This window comes from Staurois parvus, unplaced genomic scaffold (genome assembly GCF_062004578.1).
Source record: "Staurois parvus isolate SC_StPar_1 unplaced genomic scaffold, SC_StPar_1.0 ptg000453l, whole genome shotgun sequence".
NCBI classification, from domain to species: domain Eukaryota; kingdom Metazoa; phylum Chordata; class Amphibia; order Anura; family Ranidae; genus Staurois; species Staurois parvus.
The window spans coordinates 986,136-1,011,587 of record NW_028318249.1 but is presented as its reverse complement, the minus strand read 5'-3'; the positions used below and the strand labels follow the sequence as shown (position 1 = coordinate 1,011,587).

The following is a 25,452-nucleotide window of genomic DNA, read 5'->3' as shown; positions in this document are numbered from 1 at the left end:
TATAATAATACTGGGACCCCTGCTATATACACGTACCGAGATCTCTGCTATGTACACGTACCGGGATCCCCGCTATGTACACCTATTGGGATCCCGGCTATGTACATATACCGAGATCTCTGTTATATAATAATACTGGGACCCCTGCTATGTAGACATACCGGCATCCCTGCTATATACACGTACCGGGATCCCCGCTATATACACGTACCGAGATCTCTGCTATATACACATTCTGGGATCCCTGCTATACACACGTACCGAGATCCCTGCTATGTACACTAACCGGGATCAATGCTATGTACACGTACCGAGATCTCTGCTATGTACACGTACCGGGATCCCTGCTATGTACACCTACCGGGATCCCTGCTATGTACACCTACCGGGATCCCTGCTATGTACACCTACCGGGGTCCCTGCTATGTACACCTACCGGGGTCCCTGCTATGTACACTTACCGAGATCCCTGCTATATACACCTACCGGGATCTCTGCTATAAACACCTACCGAGATCCCTGCTATGTACACCTACCGAGATCCCTGCTATGTACACCTACCGAGATCCCTGCTATGTACACATACCGAGATCTCTGCTATATAATAATACTGGGACCCCTGCTATGTAGACATACCGGCATCTCTGCTATATACACGTACCGAGATCTCTGCTATATACACGTACCGGGATCCCCGCTATGTACACCTACCGGGATCCCCGCTATGTACACCTATCGGGATCCCGGCTATGTACATATACCGAGATCTCTGTTATATAATAATACTGGGACCCCTGCTATGTAGACATACCGGCATCCCTGCTATATACACGTACCGAGATCTCTGCTATGTACACGTACCGGGATCCCCGCTATGTACACGTACCGGGATCCCCGCTATGTACACCTATCGGGATCCCGGCTATGTACATATACCGAGATCTCTGTTATATAATAATACTGGGACCCCTGCTATGTAGACATACCGGCATCCCTGCTATATACACGTACCGGGATCCCCGCTATATACACACGTACCGAGATCTCTGCTATATAATAATACTGGGACCCTTGCTATGTAGACATACCGGGATCCCTGCTATATACACGTACCGAGATCTCTGCTATATACACATTCTGGGATCCCTGCTATATACACATACCGAGATCTCTGCTATATAATAATACTGGGACCCCTGCTATGTACATGTACCGGCATCCCCGCTATATACACGTACCGAGATCTCTGCTATATAATAATACTGGGACCCCTGCTATATACACGTACCGAGATCTCTGCTGTATACACCTACCGGGATCCCTATTATATATTAATACTGGGATCCCTGCTATACACACCAGAGTCACTGCTATAAATACATATACTGGGGGTCACTGCTATACAGTATATACTGTATGTCTTGGTGTCATTGCTAACTATACATTCCCCTGGGCCACTACTATATACATTGTACACATACAAGGGTCACCGATACGTGGTTATTGGGGTTTTTTTTTTTGTTTTGTTTTTTTTACTGATTAACTGTCAGAGATTAGTTAAGGGTTAAGTTTAAAGCCCAACTCCAGGATCCCCTTTCCCCCAGCTCCAGATTGAAGGGGAGCATTGCAGTATGAGCTGACAGAGAAAAAAAAAAGTTTGCCTGGGGTTATTCTTAAAGGTTAGCTTTAAAGTTCAAAGATGTACGGTCAGAGCTGATTTATGCTTTGGATGTCATGTAAATAGGTGATGCTTTTTTCTAGCAGTAGGTTAACGGTTAGGTGTAGTGTGAGGGTTCAGTGTTTGGGTCAGGCATTTGATTGGCTTATGGGTTACGTCAAAGGTTGAAATACTTCATCCTTATCTTAAAATTCACACTCCAAGAACTGGCTCCCAGGCCCAAAAGTCACCATGTTACCCATGTAGATGGAGAATTGCAAACCAGAAACCTTTATTGTACAGTAACAAACATGAATCAGACGATTTACGTGATGCAGATCACATTCACTTACAGAAGGTTAAAATGTGAATTTTTCTTTCTCACCCTAGGAAATGACGACTCAATCACCAGCATCAAGAAGACATTGGATCCAGCTATCATCGACAAGAAGCCAACTTCAGGGGCTGTATTGCTCAGCACCAGGAGGCCATTGGCTCTAGCCAGCAATGAAAACAGAACTAATGAAGCTATCATCGACAAGAAACCAACTCCACAGGCATTGGATCCAGCTATCAATGGCAAGAAGCCAACTTCAGGTGCCGTATTGCTCAGCACCAGGAGGCCATTGGCTCTAGCCAGAAATGAAAACAAAACTGATGAAACTATCATCGACAAGAAACCAACTCCACAGGCATTGGATCCAGCTATCAATGGCAAGAAGCCAACTTCAGGGGCTGTATTGCTCAGCACCAGGAGGCCATTGGCTCTAGCCAGCAATGCAAACAAACCTGATGAAGCTATCATCGACAAGAAACCAACTCCACAGGCATTGGATCCAGCTATCAATGGCAAGAAGCCAACTTCAGGTGCCGTATTGGTCAGCACCAGGAGGCCATTGGCTCTAGCCAGCAATGCAAACAAACCTGATGAAGCTATCATCGACAAGAAACCAACTCCACAGGCATTGGATCCAGCTATCAATGGCAAGAAGCCAACTTCAGGGGCCGTATTGGTCAGCACCAGGAGGCCATTGGCTCTAGCCAGCAATGAAAACAAAACTGATGAAGCTATCAGAACCAGCACACCATCCCTACCAGCCCTATGTACCAGCTCTGAGTCAAGTCCTTTATGCTTGGCCAGCTTTACATTCCATTCTTTACTCGGAGAAGGAGGTTTCGGAAAGGTCAGTGATCAGGCTGAATTTCCTATAGTTTGGTCATGAAGTTGTCCACCATGTAGACTTTCTTTATGACAATATGTACCCATTACTGTATCTACCTAGTTGACACTTGATCCTAGATCCAAACTGTGCTGAAAGTAATCCTTGCAGCTTAATTCTTTTTAACATGTTAATGTATGCACAATGCATGAATCTAATGTGAACTCGGCTTGCCATACATGAATCAAAATTTGGCCGGTTCAGTAGGGACTGGCTGAATTTCAGTCCATGTGTAGCCACTGCGGTTCAAGAGAAGTTGCTCTACTTTTTGACTTCTGTTCAACTGCGCCATCAGATAAAAGCCACTCAATCAACACTGCGGGCAATAGGCTGCAGTGCTGATCTGTGTATTCTGACAATGTAGGAGTCTCCCTGCTGGCAGAATACAATAGAGCAGCGTGGAGTATTCCATTATCCACATTGAATGTGTGAATGGGGGCATTGGCTCAGATTTTTAAGGCTGAACTAAAAAAGCTGAACCACGTATTGTCAGGTTAAGCCCCAAATATCTGTGAACAGTGCAGGAAATAGTTATTGTCTTATGATCATGGTTAGCTACCCTCGAGACCCTCGAGGAGGACACGGCTTGATCTGTGCATGACTTGACCAACAGCAATCACCAGCCTGCACCATTATTCTACCATACTAATAATGTTTTTCTTTCTTCTACAGGTGTGGTTAGCTTCTCATGCTACCAGTGACATGCAACTTGCCGTCAAGTTGGTGAAAAAGAGACGTCTGGCTGGTAAAAACAAATGTGAGCTCATGGCAGAGCTTAATGTGCTACAGATGGTCAGACACAACCTTTTCTTCACCCATCTGTTTGGTGCCTTTCAAACAAATGTAAGTAATCTTCCCCATTCTAACCAAAGGTAGAGAATGTTATATGGGGCTTGACCACCCCCGCACTGTCTGCCTCTAAAAAGTACCCCACCAAATCCTGGATATCTATCGTGTAACCCTTATCTTTTCCTTTTATTTTCAAACAGAAATATCTCGTATTTGTGATGGATTATATGAGCGGAGGAGACCTAGAGAATTTCATAAATACTGCAGCACCAGTTCCTGTAAGCACCATCCAAATCCTTGCAGCAGAATTAATACTCGGACTGCAATACCTCCACAGGGCAGGCATCGTACACAGGTAAGAGTTTGAATCATAAAATTAACCATGGACTAAATGAAGGGTGACAACGCCGAAATTGCTATTTTTAGTTATGGCTAAAATTGTAAAATCATTGCCTGGCTTCTTCTGATCCATAGTAATAGAATGATAGCATTTCCTATTTCTATCCTTCATCAAATTTACAGAAGACAGAACACACACACACACACACTATATATATATATATGTTTTATCTTTTACTCTAGGACAGTGGTCTCCAAACTGTGGCCCGTGCGATAAATGTGACCCTTGGGGTACTGATGCGAAGCACTATTCTTCCCAATAACACCAACAATAATAGCACCATTCCTCCTACTGACAGTGGGGTAATATTCCTTTCACTGACACCAACAATGGAGAACTATTCCTCCCACTGACACCAATGATGGTGCACTATTCCACCCACTGACATCAATAATGGAGTGCTAGCCCTCCCACTGACACCAACAATGGGGCACTTTTTCCTCCTACCGACACCATTAATTGGGACACTTTTCCTTCCACTGACACCAATGATGGAGCACTTTTCCTTCTATTGATACCAATGATGGGACACTATTCCTCCCACTGATACCAATGATGGGACACTATTCCTCCCACTGATACCAATGATGGGACACTATTCCTCCCACTGATACCAATGATGGGACACTATTCCTCCCACTGATACCAATGATGGGGCACTATTCCTCCCACTGACACCAATGATGGGGCACTATTCCTCCCACTGATACCAATGATGGAGCACTTTTCCTTCTATTGATACCAATGATGGGACACTATTCCTCCCACTGATACCAATGATGGAGCACTTTTCCTTCTATTGATACCAATGATGGGACACTATTCCTCCCACTGATACCAATGATGGGACACTATTCCTCCCACTGATACCAATGATGGGGCACTATTCCTCCCACTGATACCAACGATGGGGCACTATTCCTCCCACTGATACCAACGATGGGACACTTTTCCTTCCATTGACACCAATGATGGGACACTATTCCTCCCACTGATACCAATGATGGGACACTATTCCTCCCACTGATACCAATGATGGGACACTATTCCTCCCACTGATACCAATGATGGGACACTATTCCTCCCACTGATACCAATGATGGGGCACTATTCCCCCCACTGATACCAATGATGGGGCACTATTCCTCCCACTGATACCAATGATAGGGCACTATTCCTCCCACTGATACCAATGATGGGACACTATTCCTCCCACTGATACCTATGATGGGGCACTATTCCTCCCACTGATACCAATGATAGGGCACTATTCCTCCCACTGATACCAATGATGGGACACTATTCCTCCCACTGATACCAATGATGGGACACTATTCCTCCCACTGATACCAATGATGGGGCACTATTCCTCCCACTGATACCAATGATGGGGCACTATTCCTCCCACTGATGCCAATGATGGGGCACTATTCCTCCCACTGATACCAATGATGGGGCACTATTCCTCCCACTGATACCAATGATGGGGCACTATTCCTCACACTGATACCAATGATGGGGCACTATTCCTCCCACTGATGCCAATGATGGGACACTATTCCTCCCACTGATGCCAATGATGGGACACTATTCCTCCCACTGATACCAATGATGGGACACTATTCCTCCCACTGATACCAATGATGGGGCACTATTCCTCCCACTGACACCAATGATGGGGCACTATTCCTCCCACTTACATCAGTGATGGAGCACAATTCTTCCTCCTGCTGAGTACAAACCACTATGTCAGGTTTTATTACTCCCACTGACCACCAAGCCCGAGACATTGTCTACTCCCATTGGACACAGCCTGGCCCCCTTAAAGCCTAAAGGATACTGGCCCTTTCTTTAGAAAGTTTGGAGATCCGTGCCCTAGAATCAATCTAATACGTGTATTATTGTGTGATATGTACTAACTGTTTTATCTCCTTACAGGGACATTAAGCCAAAAAACATATTCCTGACTAGCGCAGGCCATGTAAAGATTGGCGATTTTGGACTGGCAGTAATAGACGTCTTCAAAAAGAAGAAGATTGAAGGACGTTGTGGCACTCGATTATATTGGGCCCCAGAGGTAAGAAACTGTCTGATTTAATGTTAGCATTTATCTAGATACACAGCTCTTCATTATTTGGTATTGACAGTGTCTCATCATTCTTCTCTTTTGTTTCTACAGCTCTGGCGCCGTTTGCCGTATGATGCCATGATAGACTACTTCGCACTGGGAATTTTACTGTACAATATGGCGTTTGGTGTACACCCATTCAGTGAATATTTCACGAGCAGATCAGTGTTGAAGTTTGCGGTTACTAAGTTACACCCAGAGTATCCCCACAAGATTGATGTTAACCTTGTGGGCCTCATTAAAAAGGTAAGTTTATACAGTTCTTTATACAAGGGACACAGCACACAGAAGGAAAAAGAAAAGTTGTAAGAATTTTTCTCAGGACAGGCTTACATTAGCATAATAGACACCCCATGCCTGATGGAAGAACTATACTGACTGTCGACTGCGGCAGTGGGGATAGGTTTTTATTGAAGCGGAGCTCCACCAAAAAAGAGAAGCTTTGCTTGTAATCCTCCACCCCCACCGCCACATTTGGCAATTTGTGGGGGGAGTGGGTACCTGGTTTTGACAGGTACCCACTCTAACTTCCAGCAGTGAACTGAGACAGAAGTTTGGTCCTCCGCCCCCCGCAGTGTTCTGGGACACATCACAGATCCCAGAAGACTGCAGGACCAATCTCAGGGTGCAGTGCGACTCGAGCATGCACAGAAGGAAACTGGCTGTGAAGCCACAAGGCTTCACTTCCAGTTTCCCTCACTTGAAATGCCCGGCGACAGGAACCCAGAGGCTAGTGAAGTACTAGCCTAGGTGACAACAGTGCTAAACCCCTGAACAGGTAAGTGCCCCTAAATTAAGAGTCAGCAGCTACAGTATGTGTAGCTGCTGACTTTTAATTTTTTGAGGAGGAACCTGGACCTCCTCTTTAAAGAGGAGTGATTGGGGTGTGGTAAAAACGTGGCTCAGAAGCATATTTTTATAGTCCCCCCAATTGGGGCCCGAACGTCTTCCATACTATATAATACTATCATGATGGGCATGAATAGAAGGGTTTATTTAGATAGCATTCGGAGCCAAATTTCAAAAAAATGATATTGTCCACTTATTGCTAGTTCATGTTCATAATTTTCTGTTTTTCTTTCTTTACAGCTGCTCTGCAAAAACCCGGCGAAGAGACGAAACGGCCTGAGAGGTCTCCGAAAGCATCCATTTTTAAAGGGGATAAATTGGATTGAGTTGGAGACGGGAACGTTACCTCCATTATTTCATTCACAACCTGTAAGTATATATCTTAAGAGAGGAGTTTAGAAACATTTAGGGGGGGGTACAGGATTTATGGCCCGCTTTCCGTGCACCGCGTTCAGAACACAATGTACTTGCGATCTGCAGTGAGTTTCAATACAATGCTAATGTCACCCCAAACGCAAGGAGTACCATGCAATCCAGTTGCATTGCGTTTTTTTAAAATATGTACTACTTTTGGTGCGTTTCAGTGCGATTCCAGACCATTCAAATAAATGGGCTAAAAATGCACTGCACTCAAATTGCACAGGAATCGCAGAGGAATGCCAGGGGGCAAAGGAAGCACGCTAAAGTTTGTGATCAATGCTATTATTGCATTTACTTGATGTTAACTGTGGGCATGACTACATTTGATTGTTATGGGGGTTGTTTTGCTTTTTGTTCTCCCGATTGTTATATCCACTACCCCCCATTTTCTGTATTCCTCGTATCTTATATATTCAATAAAACTTTATTTTGGAAAAAAAAAAAAGTTTTTGATCAATTGTCCTAACTAGTGAATTAATGTTCATTTATTTTTCTTTCCAGGACGTGAATGCTCCACCACATCAGAAACTCCATATGGATGATATTATGTCTGTGGAAAACCTGGATAGTTTCTCATTTCCAGAAGACCAACAGCATTTCAGCCATTTTTCATTTGTCAGTGAAACATTGAAGATGAATAAATTCCCTCAGTCAGCCGAGTCACCACCACATCAGCGCTGCACCATGGATGGAAGAAGCTCAGCGGCATTATTGAGCCCCCCGTCAGAAAGTATCTCACTGATATCACTGAGCCCCTCATCAGAAAGAATGTCACTGACATCACTGAGTTCTCCATCAGGTTCTTCAGATTTTCTTACTGCCGATGATGATAGCCAGCCATCTATGTCACCAGGTCAGGTGCTGTTCAGAAGCCCTGAGGTAGACTCAGGTTGACAGTATAATCAGGTACCCAGTCAAGGTAAGATATCCAGGGAGTCTCCGCTCACCTCTGGGTGTCACGAAGGAATACTTTCCTTTCGGCATAGCTTGCTGTATAAGGTTTTTGGCCTGGATCAACTGCAGTTATAGTTCCAGCTGCATCTATGCACCTATGTGTCCATCCACACATCGACATTTAGAGGCAGATAAAAAAAAAATCATTTGCACGTTCAGGAACATTTTGGCGGAAAGAAATGCCGCACGTGCCTCAACGGTAGGCGCATTTAGTGCTGAGCGTTCCTTGATTCCAATGGCCAGAATAAAATAATATTCTGGCCATTGGAATGAGTGAACGCCCAAATGTTTGACGTGACTAAACGTGTCTTAACACATTTGCAAAATGTGGGTTAATGCACGTTTTTAAGCTGTTTTTTTCACAGCACTTCAAGGGGGCGGCAGGGGGGAACAATACAGGGAGCATAGGAGGGAACAACAGTACAGGGGACCAGGAGGAAACAGTATAGGGGGGCCAGGAGAGCACACTTCATGGGGGGAAGGGAGGGGGGCAGGGGGGAACAATGCAGGGAGCATAGGAGGGAACAGTACAGGGGACCAGGAGGAAACCGTATAGGGGGGCCAGGAGAGCACAACACTTCATGGGGGGAAGGGAGGGGGGCAGGGGGGAACTATACAAGGAGCATAGGGAACAGTACAGGGGACCAGGAGGAAACCGTATAGGGGGGCCAGGAGAGCACAACACTTCATGGGGGGAAGGGAGGGGGGCAGGGGGGAACTATACAAGGAGCATAGGGAACAGTACAGGGGACCAGGAGGAAACCGTATAGGGGGGCCAGGAGAGCACAACACTTCATGGGGGGAAGGGAGGGGGGCAGGGGGGAACTATACAAGGAGCATAGGAAACAGTACAGGGGACCAGGAGGAAACCGTATAGGGGGGCCAGGAGAGCACAACACTTCATGGGGGGAAGGGAGGGGGAACAATACAGGGAGCATAGGAGGGAACAGTACAGGGGGCCAGGAGAGCACAACACTTCACGGGGGGCTCCACAGCGCCGTGGTAGTACATTGAAAACTACAAGCCCATAGCCACTAAGGCTGTCGGGACTTGTAGGCACTCATTCAGAGAACTCTGTGAATGAGTGACGCGGCCATGTGGGCGGAGCCCCGTACAGCCGCGATGATGTAAAATCTGACAGATTAGTACAGGGAAACTTCTCACCGTACTATCTGTCGGGGGTGGGGGGGCTGAATGAAAAAAATCTAACAGTGTATTGCCAGCGTGGCCTTGATGCAATATCCTTCTTCTACAGTGCTCTCACTGGGCGGCATCGTGTCACTACGTGTACATTCCACAGTTGAGCACATGCGTGTGTCTGGCGGGAAAGGCCTTTCTTGTCCGCTGGAAGTGATGTCACTGAAGGGCACAGAGGTTGTGGGTTGGGGAGTAGTAGGGCATACAAAGGCTGGGCATGAAGGGTGGAGGCAGGGAATGAGCGCAGCATACAGGACACCCTTTGAATAGTTGGTGAAGGAGTTGATTAGCTCATACTTAGAGACAGAACAGACATAACAATGGTAAATGAGTTTTTGAGAGAGATGTTTTTTTGATCTCTGATGTATACGATCGCCTCCAGGGGTCAGGAAGGAATTATTTCCTAGGAGCAGATTACAGCATGTTCTATAAGGGTATTTTTCGGCTTCCTGTGGATCAGCCCTGGACGCGCTGTCTGTGAGAAGAGTCTGGACATTCTGGAGAGGACACTGTGAGAGATTGGGCTGCAAGGAGGAGAAGACGCCTTCGGCTGTGTGAAATACCTTCCCCATTGTGCATACTGAGGTGCTGTGAATAACTGGAGCACTGTAAGTACTAAAGTGCGGTGAGTACTTTGTGACCAGTGAGCAGGAGGAGAGGACAACAAAATCCATGTGATCAGTGAGCAGAAGGAGAGGACCCTGGGGGCTGTGTGATCAGTGAGGGAGAGAGAGGGAAGAGAGAGAGAAACAAGAGAGGGAGAAAGAAGGAAGAGAGAGAGTGAGAAGGAGAGAGGGAAGAGAGAGAGAAACGAGAGGGAGAAAGAAGGAATAGAGAGAGAGAGAGAGAAGGAGAGAGAAACGAGGAGATAAAGAGAGAGGAGAAGGAAGAGAGAGAGGAGAAGGAAGAGAGAGAGGAGAAGGAAGAGAGAGAGAGGAGAAGGAAGAGAGAGAGGAGAAGGAAGAGAGAGAGAGGAGGGAGAAAGAAGGAAGAGAGAGGAGGAGAAGGAAGAGAGAGGAGGAGAAGGAAGAGAGAGGAGGAGAAGGAAGAGAGAGGAGGAGAAGGAAGAGAGAGGAGGAGGGAGAAAGAAGGAAGAGAGAGGAGGAGAGAAGGAAGAGAGAGGAGGAGAAGGAAGAGAGAGAGAGGAGGAGAAGGAAGAGAGAGAGAGGAGGAGAGAGGGAAGAGAGAGGAGGAGGAGAGGGAAGAGAGAGAGGAGAAGGAAGAGAGAGAGAGGCGAAGGAAGAGAGAGAAAGAGGAGAGAGAGGAGAGAAGGAAGAGAGAGGGAGGAGAGAGGGAAGAGAGAGGAGGAGGAGAAGGAAGAGAGAGAAAGGAGAAGAGAGAGGGAGAAAGAAGGAAGAGAGAGGAGGAAGAGAGAGGAGAAAGGGGAGAGAGGGAAGAGAGAGAGGAGGAGAGAGGGAAGAGAGAGAGATGGAGAAAAAGAGGGAAGAGAGAGAGGGACAAAAAGAGAGGGAAGAAGAGAGAGAGGAGGAGGGAGAGAGAGAGGAGGAGAGAGGGAAGAGAGAGAGATGGAGGAAAAGAGAGGGAAGAAGAGAGGGAGAAAGAAGGGAGAGAGAGAGGAGGAGGGAGAAAGAAGGAAGAGAGAGGGAGAAGGAAGGAAGAGAGAGGGAGAAGGAAGGAAGAGAGAGGAGAAGGAAGGGAGAAGAAGAGAGAAAGGGAGAAGAAGAGAGAGGGAGAAGTAGAGAGAGAAGGAGAGGGAGAAGAAGAGAGAGAGGGAGAAACAGAGGGAGAAAGAAGGAAGAGAGAGGGAGAAAGACGGAAGAAGGAGAAATAGAGAAAGAAAGAGAGGGGGAGAAAGGGAGGAGAGAGAGAGAGAGAGAGGGAAGATAGAGAGGGAGAAAAAAGGGCGAAAGAGAGACAGAAGGCGAAAGAAGGAAGAGAGAGAATCATATATACATACATACACTTATTGAGCTCTCTCATTGGAGGGGGGGGGGGGCGTAAAATGTTTGTGTTGCCTAGGGCAGCACAAAGTCTAAATACACAACTGGTGGGGGAAGCTATACCTGGCAGAAAGCAAGGGTCAGGGGGTGCTCTTGTTGTGGGGGAATGTAAGTAGAGTACCTAGGACCAATGCACGTAGGCAGCCAGAATACTAATACAACCTTAGAACAAACAAGGAGGAAATAATATGCGCTTGCACAAAGTTAAAAGGCATGTTCACTAATGCTTGAAGTTAGGTTAATAAAATGGAAGAGCTGGAACATGGATTTCAGCTTCGTGGGAATATCAGTAATCTAGTTGACAGTTTACATGACTGGCTTGCCACTGTCCAGGGAGACAAGATACTTAAAATGGGGGGAGGGGCGTACATGTACGGAAATAAAGGTTTACTAAGGAATATAATAGATGACACGGCTATAAGAAAAGAAGGATGTGGAATCCTTGTGGCTGGAACTTCAAAGGGAAGAAACAAATGATAAATTAATAGTGGATGTATGCTACAAGCCCTCTAACCTGAAGCATTAAGAGACCAATCTGCTCTCACGGTTAGAAACAGTGGTGGGGAAGGGCAATGTTATTCTCATGGGAGACTTCAATTATCGGGGTATTGACTGGGCAGACTCACTCATCGAAGGCTTATCATTTATTGTACTATCCTGGCATTTCAGGCCTCCAAAACTGTGATGGGTAGTCCGAAAATGAAGTGAGGGAATTACGCCCTTTGAAAGCCTGAAGGTGGTCATTGATTTCAGGCTCCCGTATGCAGCTAGGCTCCCAAAAATTCTCACGTGGTATCCCCATACTCAATAGAAGTAGCAATATGTGTTTTGGGGTGTAATTCCACATATAGCCATGGCATGTGTTTAAAAAAAAAAAATGTTGTTTTTCAAAACCTTGTGGAAAAAGATAAAAATCTTCCATGGGTTCAACATGCCTCACAGCAAATTCCAAAAATGTATTATTTGTGAGGTTTTTTTTACTGCCCTGGCATTTTAGCACCTCATGAAATGTGATAAGCAGTCAGAAAGTAAAAGCTGTGTAAATTCCAGAATATAAACCACAGTTTTTGTAAATGCTATAACATTCACATAAACCAATTAATGTACACTTATTGAGATTTTTTTTACCAAAGACATGTAGCAGAATACATTTTGGCCAAAACTTATGACAAAATTTGATTCTGTTGGATTTTTTTATAATAGAAAGTAGAAAATATTTTTAAATAATTTTTTTAAATAAATTAAAAAGCCCAGTGGTGTTCAAATACCACCGAAATAGAGCTCTGTTTGTGTGAAAAGAATTATGTAAAGTTAATTTGAGTACAGTGTTGCATGACTGAGAAATTGCCAATTAACCACTTTCTGTCCGGCCGTTGTATATAAACGGCCGGTCGGTGGCAGTGCAGGGGCGGATGGCCGTTTATAAATGGCCTCCCTGCTTGTGCACACTCCCTGGGAGCACGCAGCACCGCAATCCGGTGCCCACTGTGTCCTTCGGACATAGTGGAACACCGATCGTCATATGGGACCTCTCTACGAGGTCCCGATCATGTGATCACTGATTGGCCAATCAGTGATCACATGCAGAGTAGTAAGCAAGATCTCACATGTGACATCATTGCTTACTACGTGTGAAAACTGTGAATGATCACAGAGGTCACATGGTACAAGACTATTCACAACTGCCTTGTACCATGTGACAAGTTGTGACCAATCACAGCTCACACAGTATTTCTCAATGGCTGCAAGAATACAGCCAGAGAGCAGGAGAAATGATTACTTTTACAGCCTTTATGGGTGTATCAGTGTAAAAAAAAAAAAAAATCTTCATCACCCCCCACAAGTAGTACAGTGTCACCATGTTGAAACTGTACTGCTGCTGGTGGCAGTATGTAAAGAAAAAAAAAAAACAAATAATATCAAAAAATAAAATAAAAATGTAAAAATTTTTAAAAAATTATAATTTTTGGTTCTAAACTAATTTGTTGTTTTTTTTACTAAAAAGATAACTGAATACATTTTGGCCAAGATTTTTGATAAAATAATATTTATTTACAAACTTTTATAAGAAAAAAAACTTTTTTTTTCAAAATGTTTGGACTTTTTCATTTAGCAAAAAAAATTAAAATCCCAGTGGTGAATAAATACCACCAAAATAAAGCTTTACCTGTCTCAAAAAAATACTAAAATATTCGTATGGGTACAGTGTTGCATGACCGCGCAATTGTCATTCAAACTGTGATAGCGCTGAAAATTGGCCTGGACAGGAAGGGGGTAAAAGTGTCCGGACTTGAAGTGGTTAAAGTAGAGCAGTACTTCATAGCAAAAAAATGCTCTGGTCAGGAAGGGGGTAAATCCTTCCGGATCTTAAGTGGTTAAAAAATGTAACACCGACGGGGCAGCGCTGGCATCTCAGCACTACGAAGGCTGCAATAGGAAATGTAGAAGCGTGATCAAAGCAGCTAAAATAGACCACTAGAGAGTCATAGCAAAAGGAGATTTAAAATAAAAATCCAGATTGAGCTGGATGGACTGTTGTCTTTATTCATCCTAACCAACTATGTAACTACTGACAATTTTGCTATAGCTGTTTCCCACTTAAAGCCGAACTTCATCCAAAAGCCGCAAGGAGTCACATCCAGCTTCCCGCAGTAAACATGCCGGCTCTGGGGACGTGAAGACCGATGAAGAAGCGGCCCAGGTGAGGACAGTGCTAGATCCCTGGACAGCTAAGTGTCCTTTTACTAAAAGATGGTAACTACAGTATTACTATTTGTAGCTGCTGACTTTTATTTTTTTTACAAACTGGCTGACCCTCCTTTTTAAGTCAAATAAAAATTTCATAAAAAATAAAAAAAACTGTTTCTAGTTCCTTTCTTTTCTTTATATATTTTTGCTCGTTCATTGGTGTTATAAATTTCAGTGGGTTGGGGGATCTCATCCCCTAAAATGGTTGTAAAACTCAGACAGGGACTATGAACAAAGCATACCCCTCTATAGTGTGTACTTGTCTCAATCCAGAGCACTGTGTCATTTCTCTCGCTGCCTTGTTCCTTTGTTATCTGCATGAGTCACTTCTGACAAGTTTTCCTGACACCAAGAGAAAAATGGTGACGGGAGGGAGCTCCAGCAGATAGCCTCAGCTCTGTTTCTGTGAGCTGTTTGAGGAGGTGTCACTTTCCTCCAATGAACTCTCACCTCAGAGTTCTCATTGAGTTCTGCAGTTTGTAACTTCAGCTCCCCACTCCCTTTTTTCTGACAGCTAAAAGAAGCTGTAGAAATTCTGGACTTTGAAATGATGTAGAGAAGAGGATACTGCAGATAAACAGGTACAACATATATAGGAGGATTTGCTTCATCTCTGTATCACCTAAGGCCAGTCACTACACCGGGTATAGAGCATGTAAGGGTTTACAACTGCTTTAACCCCTTCATGCCGGCACCTCCAGGCCCTTTAAGAGTTTCAGGAGGCGGGGCGGGGTTTTAGGGTTATGTGACCTCTGTGATGCGTCATCACGGCGGTCACATGATCGGGAAAGGTCCCGATTGAAAGAGGAGACCGGGACCTTTCCGTGAGTATCGGACATGTGTGCTGGTAGCGCGCTGTGAGCACATATGTCTTTTTAATAGAACGGAAATGTGCAGCCGCTTGGCATCTAGGCCCAGACACTGGGATGCCGCACATTTGCGTTTGGCCGGCATGAAGAGGTTAATGAACCTCCACATTAGCTGATATTGAGGGCATTGATTTCAGGATGTAGCTTCACAATATGTCGCACGCGGTGGAAAGCACCATACACTTTAATCTACATCTGATTAGAATATTGTTTTTTGGGGGTTTTTTTTTTATTTTTTATTCCTTATTTAGGGAAAGACAAAGGTGACCAATCACAATATCTTAAGCAGTACTGTATCACAGACAAGGCAATTCTACCGAGGGAGTAGAATCGGGAATAGGGTCAACGGCCTCTGTTGGTAGATACATAATGCCATACAAAAATGGTTAGCAATCATTGCATGGAGACAAACCTCACCAACGGGTGTCGCAAGTCTCCCTAAAAAGCTTTAACCACTTGCCACCAAATCATGTACGTGATTGGCTTCAAGTGGTCATACCTGGGTTCTGGCTGCAGCTGTATGCCATAACCCCGGTTTTTTTTTTTTTGTCAGTCGGCAATGCTCTTTCATCTAAAAGCAATCCTAGTGGCTAATTAGCCACTGGATTGGTTTTGCAAGCAGTGGAAGGGGACATTCCCCCCCCACCACCCCCTGTCTCCCGCTGGCACCTTCCCAGGCTCTCCTGTGCATCATATAACTGGGAATACTGACTGATGACAGTATATATATGTATAAAAAAAAAAAAAAAGATTTCTTTCATTTTAGGACTTTTTATTTAATTTGTTTTTGTTTTTTTACTATTTTTTTTTTACACACTGTGATCACAGCAACACAATGTTACCACAGTGTATTACTCTGAGGAGGTAATCAGGATTTTTTTTTTTTTATACACTATGATCGCTTATAACAGTGAAAATCACTGTTGTAAGTAACCATTTTTTCTGAATGAAATCGATTCAGTGTGTACTATTCTGATTAGCTGTGATTGGCCACAGCTAATCACATGGTACATATGGACTGTGATTGGCCCTGCCTGTACAATGTGACCACTGACCAGCATGAATGCACACCATCCATTGTTTACATTTGTCATGTGACCTGCTGTGATTGGTCACAGCAATCACATGGTAAAGGCAACGTGTGACAGATCGCGCCGTAGTGTGTCCTGTATCCACGGTAATGCGTTTCAAAGCTCCTAAACTTCTTTGTCAAACCAATAATAAGGTGTAAGCCGGTACAGCTATATTTAGGGGAGTAATGGCCGGGACCTGCTGATCAGCTGTGTGCAATCACAGCCAAGAGCCCTGCGTTGACAATCAACAGGGAACAATCTCTTTGTTTCTCATCCCTGTAATAACCCCTAACATTGGTGTCGGTAGAATAACCCCCAAAATTCGTTAGTGAGTGCAATAATAACATTGATGACAGTGGACACAATGATAAACCCAACGTTGGTATTAGTGGATGCAGTAGTATCCCCAAACATTGATATCAGTGGATTCAATAATAACCCCCAACATTCATGTCAGTGAGTGCAATAATAACCCCCAACATTCATGTCAGTGAGTGCAATAATAACCCCCAACATTCATGTCAGTGAGTGCAATAATAACCCCCAACATTGATGACAAAGGACACAATAATATTCCCAACATTGGTATCAGTGGAGGCAATAATCCCTAACATTGATGTCAGTGATTGCAATAATAAGCCCTAACATTGGTATCAGTGAGTGCAATAATAACCCTAACATCGGTGTCCGTAGACACAATAATAACCCCCTGCATTCAAGTCAGTGAGTGCAATAATAATCCCCTGCATTCATGTCAGTGAGTGCAATAATAACCCCTGCATTCAAGTCAGTGAGTACAATAATAATCCCCTGCATTCATGTCAGTGAGTGCAATAATAACCCCTGCATTCAAGTCAGTGAGTGCAATAATAACCCCCTGCATTCATGTCAGTGAGTGCAATAATAACCCCTGCATTCATGTCAGTGAGTACAATAATAACCCCTGCATTCAAGTCAGTGAGTACAATAATAACCCCTGCATTCAAGTCAGTGAGTACAATAATAACCCCCTGCATTCATGTCAGTGAGTGCAATAATAACCCCCTGCATTCATGTCAGTGAGTGCAATAATAACCCCTGCATTTAAGTCAGTGAGTACAATAATAATCCCCTGCATTCATGTCAGTGAGTGCAATAATAATCCCCTGCATTCATGTCAGTGAGTACAATAATAATCCCCTGCATTCATGTCAGTGAGTACAATAATAATCCCCTGCATTCATGTCAGTGAGTGCAATAATAACCCCCTGCATTCATGTCAGTGAGTGCAATAATAACCCCCTGCATTCATGTCAGTGAGTGCAATAATAACCCCTGCATTCAAGTCAGTGAGTACAATAATAATCCCCTGCATTCATGTCAGTGAGTGCAATAATAACCCCCTGCATTCATGTCAGTGAGTACAATAATAATCCCCTGCATTCATGTCAGTGAGTGCAATAATAACCCCTGCATTCAAGTCAGTGAGTACAATAATAATCCCCTGCATTCATGTCAGTGAGTGCAATAATAATCCCCTGCATTCAAGTCAGTGAGTACAATAATAATCCCCTGCATTCATGTCAGTGAGTGCAATAATAACCCCTGCATTCAAGTCAGTGAGTGCAATAATAACCCCCTGCATTCATGTCAGTGAGTGCAATAATAACCCCTAACAGTCATGTCAGTGAGTGCAGTAATAATCCCCTGCATTCATGTCAGTGAGTGCAATAATAACCCCTGCATTCAAGTCAGTGAGTGCAATAATAACCCCCTGCATTCATGTCAGTGAGTGCAATAATAACCCCTGCATTCAAGTCAGTGAGTACAATAATAATCCCCTGCATTCATGTCAGTGAGTGCAATAATAACCCCTGCATTTAAGTCAGTGAGTACAATAATAATCCCCTGCATTCATGTCAGTGAGTGCAATAATAATCCCCTGCATTCATGTCAGTGAGTGCAATAATAACCCCCTGCATTCATGTCAGTGAGTGCAATAATAACCCCCTGCATTCATGTCAGTGAGTGCAATAATAACCCCCTGCATTCATGTCAGTGAGTGCAATAATAACCCCCTGCATTCATGTCAGTGAGTGCAATAATAACCCCCTGCATTCATGTCAGTGAGTGCAATAATAACCCCTGCATTCAAGTCAGTGAGTACAATAATAATCCCCTGCATTCATGTCAGTGAGTGCAATAATAACCACCTGCATTCATGTCAGTGAGTGCAATAATAACCCCTGCATTCAAGTCAGTGAGTACAATAATAATCCCCTGCATTCATGTCAGTGAGTGCAATAATAATCCCCTGCATTCATGTCAGTGAGTGCAATAATAACCCCCTGCATTCATGTCAGTGAGTGCAATAATAACCCCCTGCATTCATGTCAGTGAGTGCAATAATAACCCCTGCATTCAAGTCAGTGAGTACAATAATAATCCCCTGCATTCATGTCAGTGAGTGCAATAATAACCCCCTGCATTCATGTCAGTGAGTGCAATAATAACCCCCTGCATTCAAGTCAGTGAGTACAATAATAATCCCCTGCATTCATGTCAGTGAGTGCAATAATAACCCCCTGCATTCATGTCAGTGAGTGCAATAATAACCCCTGCATTCAAGTCAGTGAGTACAATAATAATCCCCTGCATTCATGTCAGTGAGTGCAATAATAACCCCCTGCATTCATGTCAGTGAGTGCAATAATAACCCCTGCATTCAAGTCAGTGAGTACAATAATAATCCCCTGCATTCATGTCAGTGAGTGCAATAATAACCCCCTGCATTCATGTCAGTGAGTGCAATAATAACCCCTGCATTCAAGTCAGTGAGTGCAATAATAACCCCCTGCATTCATGTCAGTGAGTGCAATAATAACCCCCTGCATTCATGTCAGTGAGTGCAATAATAACCCCTAACAGTCATGTCAGTGAGTGCAATAATAATCCCCTGCATTCATGTCAGTGAGTGCAATAATAAACCCTAACATTGGTGTCAGTGGAAGCAATAATAACCCCCAAATGTGGTGTCAGTGGATGCAACAACCCCAACATCGATGACAGTGGACACAATAATAACCTCTAACATTGGTATCAGTGGAGACAATAATAACCCCCCAACAGTGGTGTCAGTGGACACAATAATAACTCCCAAAATTCATGTCAGCGGGTGTATTAATAACCCCAACATTGATGACAGTGGATGCAAAAATAAGCCCAACATTGGTGTCAGTGGACACAATAATAACCTCCAACATTGGTATTGGTGGACAGAGTAGTAACCCCCAACATTGATATCAGTGGATGCAATAATAACCCCCAACATTGGGATCTGTAGACGTAATAATAACCCCCAACATTCATGTCAGTGCAATAGTAACCCCAACATTGATGACAAGGGACACAATAATATGCCCAACATTGGTATCAGTGGACGCAATAATAACCTCCAACGTTGGTATCAGTGGAGGCAATAAAAACCTCCAACATTGGTATCAGTGGAGGCAATAATAACCTCCAACATTGGTATCAGTGGAGGCAATAATAACCTCCAACATTGGTATCAGTGGAGGCAATAATAACCTCCAACATTGGTATCAGTGGACGCAATAATAACCTCCAACATTGGTATCAGTGGAGGCAATAATAACCTCCAACATTTGTATCAGTGGAGGCAATAATAAGCCCTAACATTGGTGTCAGTAGATGCAATAATAATCCCCAACATTGGTGTCAGTAAGTGCAATAATAACCCCAACATTGATGACAGAGGACACACTAATAACCTCCAACATTGAGTAGAGGCAATAATAACTCCTAACATTTGGGTCAGTGGACACAATAATAACACCGAACACTGATGTCAGTGGACACAATATTAACCCCAATATTGATGTCAGTGGGTGCAATAATAAGACCTAACATTGGTGTCAGTCGATGCAGTAATAACCCCCAACATTCCTGTCAATACATGCAATAATAACCCTCAGTAATGTTGTAATTGGTGGCAAAAATAGTCCCCAGCACTGGTGTCAGTACTGTCAGCCTCCCCTGGGAGGAGTGGGATTTGAACCCACAAGGATAAGGCAAAAATGTGATTTGAGGAAGTGGAAGGAAAAGTGACACAAAGCAAGCAACCAGGATGGCCGAGTGGTTAAGGCGTTGGACTTAAGATCCAATGGATGTATATCCTCGTGGGTTCAATCCCCACTCCTGGTAGAGTTTGGTCATTTACAAAGTGATGCCAAGAGCTGAGCTTTGCCCAATAAAAGCTGAATTCAGGTAACATCGCATGCAAAATTTATATAGAAAATGACCTATCACCACATAAAAAAGTGACCTTTAATCATACAGACCTGACAGTGGGGGGGTTTTACACACATTCCCAACTTCTAGCTGTCAGATGCAAGCAGTCCAGCGTCTCTGTAGGCACCAGATTACCTGCACAACCCCCACCCCCCCCCCCCCCGGTGTGCCCAGAACTGGCATAGCGGGTGTGGAGGGGATTGAGCGAACGCCTGTGTCTGCTCTCCTCCCCTTGTTGCTGACCCAGAAGTGATGTGTAATGCCCCATTGTTGGCATCCATGGGAAGAATAGCATCCCATTGTTGGTGTCAGTAAAAGGAATTACGCCCCATTGTTTTTGTGAGTGGGAGGAATAGTGCTCCATTGTTGGTGTCAGTGGGGAGGAATAGTGCCCCATTGTTGGTGTCAGTGAAAGGAATTATGCCCCATTGCTGGTGTCAGTGGGAGGAATAGTGCCCCTTTGTTGGTGTCAATGGTGGAATTTATACCCCATTGTTGTCAGTGGAAGGAATAATGCCTCAAGAGTCTTGCAAGGACAAGCATAGGGCCACATCTGTCCCCAGGGCCGCTGTTTGGAGACCAATGTTTTATATTTTATCAACAATTTGGGTAATTTTATTGTGTTTGCATGCCACAAAACTAAATTTAGTGTTTGTTTTTTTTTTTTGTACTTAAGTTTTGGTTTCCTAGATCTTTGCGGCAATATCATATGATATAAAAAATTGGAACTACCTCTATTTTGTTTTCTAGGGTGTCTGCTTTCAGGAAATATATAGTGTTATGGCAGTTTGTGCTTCAGGCCTGCACTGTTTTTCTTTTAAACGCGTGCAAAAACGACTTTGGCTGCAAAGGGGCTAAAAGAAAAATCTGTTCCTCCAGCCATACCCCTGGAGCATGCATATAAGTGTGAATTCATATTCTGGCCAGTAGACTCAGAATGACATGAATCACACGCATAACACACCTTAGCACAATGCAACAATGTAAATTTTCCTTTGATTGGATGTCCTGATGGCACCCTGGATTTGACAAAACGCGTAGGGGCAGGAACGTCTGGTTATCACGCCTTTTTCCGCCCATTGGAATGTATTCCGGCTCCCATGTGGATCAGAGCAGTGGCGGTATCCGACTAACCATTGGAAGGTCATTCTGAGTGTCAGCGGAGGCTCCCTACTTTGTGGGTGTAATCTTTTAACCAAATTTGTGGCTTTTTAATCAATGGTATTATGCTATGAGGATTGATTTTTGGCTTCCACTCCTTTTATGGGCGATGAGAATTTTGAGATCATCGACCCCTTGGATGATGGTGTAATTACACAGCGGGTCTGTGACCTTCCTTGGTAAAAGCTTAGGGGGTTAACAACTTCTGCTGAGTCTGGTCCCTGGCAGGGACATGAGTACAATAACTGTCTTGTATCAAGTACAGTGAAGGAAATGCGTATTTGATCCCCTGCTGATTTTGAATGCCCACTCACAAAGAAATGATCTGTCTAAAAATCAAATGGTAGGTGTATTGTAACACTGAGAGACAGAATAGCAACAAAAAATCCAAAAGAAATGCATGTCTAACAAATGATGCACTGATTTGCATGTTCATGAGGGAAATAAGTATTTGATCCCCTTCACAAAACATGACTTAGTACTTGGTGGCAAATCCCTTGTTGGTAGGTGTGAAAACATCACAAGGATATAGTCACAAGGATATAGGCAAGTAGGATTGTATATCCCCCCCCCATAGTGAGGTTTAAATGTTTACAAAGGAGGGATGGAGGTATCCACTGTATGATCCAATGCATGTATATCAAAGTGGGTTTATACCCCACTCAAACCCCACTCCTGGCATCAATATACAGTTATGGATCTGCAAACTTTGAGCTCACTGTCTAGTTAGATGACACCTCTGCAAGATGGCTGAGAGGTCACGTTTTTGGGGTTAACTGTGTAGAGCAGTTCCCTTAAGCATGCTGGGTGCTAGCAATTATATTCAGTGAACACATGGCAACTGGGATCTTTTTCCTCTTGTGCTGAGAAGGAAGTTCCAGCCAGGGAGGTGGTTGCCTCCCCTGGCACATGCTGCCAGGAGGCCTCAGGTGGGTGACCCAAGGGCCAGAACAGTGAAACCCAGAGTTGCTTCTGAGAACAGACTGAGGGGGATGTCTTCAGAACCTGTCTAGTATCATGGAGGAAGGTGACCTCCAGCAAGGGCCTTGTGACCACACCCATTCAAAGGGGATCCTGGGACTTGTGCTGTTTAATCCCCTTGGGACCTACATAGTCAGCTGCTGGGTATAAGCTAGAGGGGACACTGGCTGGTGTCCAGAAGAGATGTCCATTTAGTCTCTACAGACGGACTTTGCTCCATTCTCTGTACAGTCTGCAATACAGTTCTACTAAGGAAACCCAAAAACCCACTTAGAGAAAGCTGTCCTCAAGTGGGAATAGTTCAGTTCAGAGTATCCCACTATAACCCTTTCCTTTCCCAGTTCTAAAACAAAACAAAAACAACAAAAACTACAACCCCTAGACTGATCATTGGAGTCATGAGCGGAAGTTGTGTGCACTTGGCTATAGGAAATACTGTGTGATTGGCTGAAGGTGAGGATTTGGGGGCAAGATATCAGAGGCTCCTAAGGGGTAGCGCTACAACTGTGTGTGACACGTCTACAGGATGGCCGAGTGGTCATGGATGGTGTTGGAGTTAGAGTGACACTTACAATATCGTTATTCTCATGAAGGTTCATATGAATGTCTACCAGTGTATGGCCAACTTCATCATTATTACTTTTCTTTTACAAATGTTGCTTTAGGTGACAAAATCATCTCCTAACTATTCCGTAAAGCTAAAGGAATCACTTCTGATTATACCAGGAGTGAGGTATGAACTGATAAGGGAATACATCCATTGGTTCTTAAGCTCAGTGCCTTAACCCCTTAGTCATCCTGGTTCCTCTGATACAGTCAGTGCAGCTAAACCTTGCAGCAGGATTTATAGTGTTTCAATTGGCTATAAGCTCATACCAGGTGTGGGATTTGAACCCACAAGGATAAGGCAAAAATGTGGTTTGAGGAAGTGGAAGGAAAAGCAGCACAAAGTAAGCAACCAGGATGGCCGAGTGGTTAAGGCGTTGGGCTTAAGATCCAATGGATGTATATCCTCGTGGGTTCGATCCCCACTCCTGGTAGAGTTTAATCATTTATGACAGAAATTGATGTCAAGAGCTGAGTGTTACCCAGTAAAAGCTGATTATGCTGAATTAAGGTAAGATTGCACACAAAAATTAGATGCAAAGTAACCTATCACCACATAGAAAAGTGACCTTTAATTGTACAGACCTGACAGTGGGGGGTATTACACACACTCCAGACTTCTAGCTTTCAGGTGCAAGCAGTCCAGAGTGCCTGTATGCACTGGATTACCTGCACACCCCCCCAGTGTGCGCAGAACCGACATAGCGGATGCCGCCTGGGGGGGGGCAGGGAGTTGAGCGGACATGTGTCTGCTCTCCTCCCCTTCTTGTTGCTGACCCAGAAACGTTGTGTAAAAATACCCCTTCTTGGTTCCCCTGTCAGTGTCTCTGGCCATCATTGGCGGGAAAGAATCTAACACAGCGTGATCTGTATTGCATTACATTCAGTGGAGCTCAGGGGAGACATCCAGGATCTTTTAGACCCCAGATGGCTCAATAAAGAAATATATATTCAGGGCTTTGGACATCTTTATATGTCTTTTTCCATCTCTATAAAGTTCCATTACCTTGTTACGCAGGTCTTTTGACAGTTCTTTTCTGATCCCCATGGCTCAGTATCTAGCCTAGTCAGTGCTTCCATGTAAGAGCTAACAAACTCATTGACTATTTATACACCGACACTAATTGCAATTTAAAAAGCCACAGATGTGGGGCATTAACCTCTCATTGGCATTGTAACCCGTGTGTGTCACCTTGTGTGTCTGTACCAAGGACAAACATTCCAGAGGATGAAAACGTTTGATCCGGGCCATTTGGGTGATTTCTGTTATCATTATGCTTTAAAAAAGAGCCAAGCAACTATATGATAATAAATGGCTTCATATGATCAGCATCCTTCAACAAAAGCATTATTTGGCATGATCAGTCATATTTTCAATATCAATGCCAAAATTTCACAATTTCTGCCGGGGTATGCAAACTTTTGAGTACAACTGTACAATAGAGGGTGCCAGATGTAAGGTACCGGTAAAACAGTCTCAGCCTCTCTCGGGCTCTGCCCTCTGATGTGTTTTTCCCTGCCCCTGGGGCTTAATCATTGAGGTTATTTGGAAGGGCAGATGATGGATATTTATGGATCATCAGCCGCCTGTATAATTGAAAACAAGTGTTCATCAGTTCCTTACTTTTTGATGCGCACTTGTTTTTAATTATCCACATGGACGTAGCATCAGGAGTCTCAGGGGTCACAATTGTGACCCCACCCAAACTCCAGGGGGGCCCTGCAGCTTCCTATTTTTACATGTCACTGTGTAAGCATAGAGCAGAGTGTGCCTGTGTGAGGACCGCAGAGTCACCTGAGAAGATGGTATGTTAGGAATGTGACAGGATAAGGCAGGTGAGTGGAGGAGGTGGGTTACATGTATAGGGGAATGATAAATGCACAGTAGACTGTCTCATCTCCAACTTCTCCCCACTGCCTCCCAGCCCTGTGTCTTCCCTTTCTCTATCAGTCTGTGAGCTAGTCCCTGCTGAGCTCTCCTCACCTCCCTCTTCTTTTGTCACCCCAGTCTGCAGTCAGTCCTGGTGGGGGTCCAACCAGGAGTACGTGCACCCCAGCTGGAGATGGAACACGTGACCCTAAAGTGAGTGAAGATTAAAGGGTGAATCGTGCTATGAGGGTTTAAAATTCTTCTGGAAAGGTGGTGTGG

General features: G+C 44.2%; 2 non-coding genes across 2 annotated transcripts; both read left to right on the top strand.

Annotated features, from left to right (window-relative positions):
• Positions 1-20,385: 20,385 nt before the first annotated feature.
• On the top strand, positions 20,386-20,468 carry TRNAL-UAA (transfer RNA leucine (anticodon UAA)). Its single transcript has one exon. It is a non-coding gene; the product is annotated as a tRNA-Leu (tRNA).
• A 3,186-nt stretch (positions 20,469-23,654) lies between these two features.
• TRNAL-UAA (transfer RNA leucine (anticodon UAA)) lies at positions 23,655-23,737 on the top strand. The gene has a single exon. It is a non-coding gene; the product is annotated as a tRNA-Leu (tRNA).
• The last annotated feature ends 1,715 nt before the right edge of the window (positions 23,738-25,452 follow it).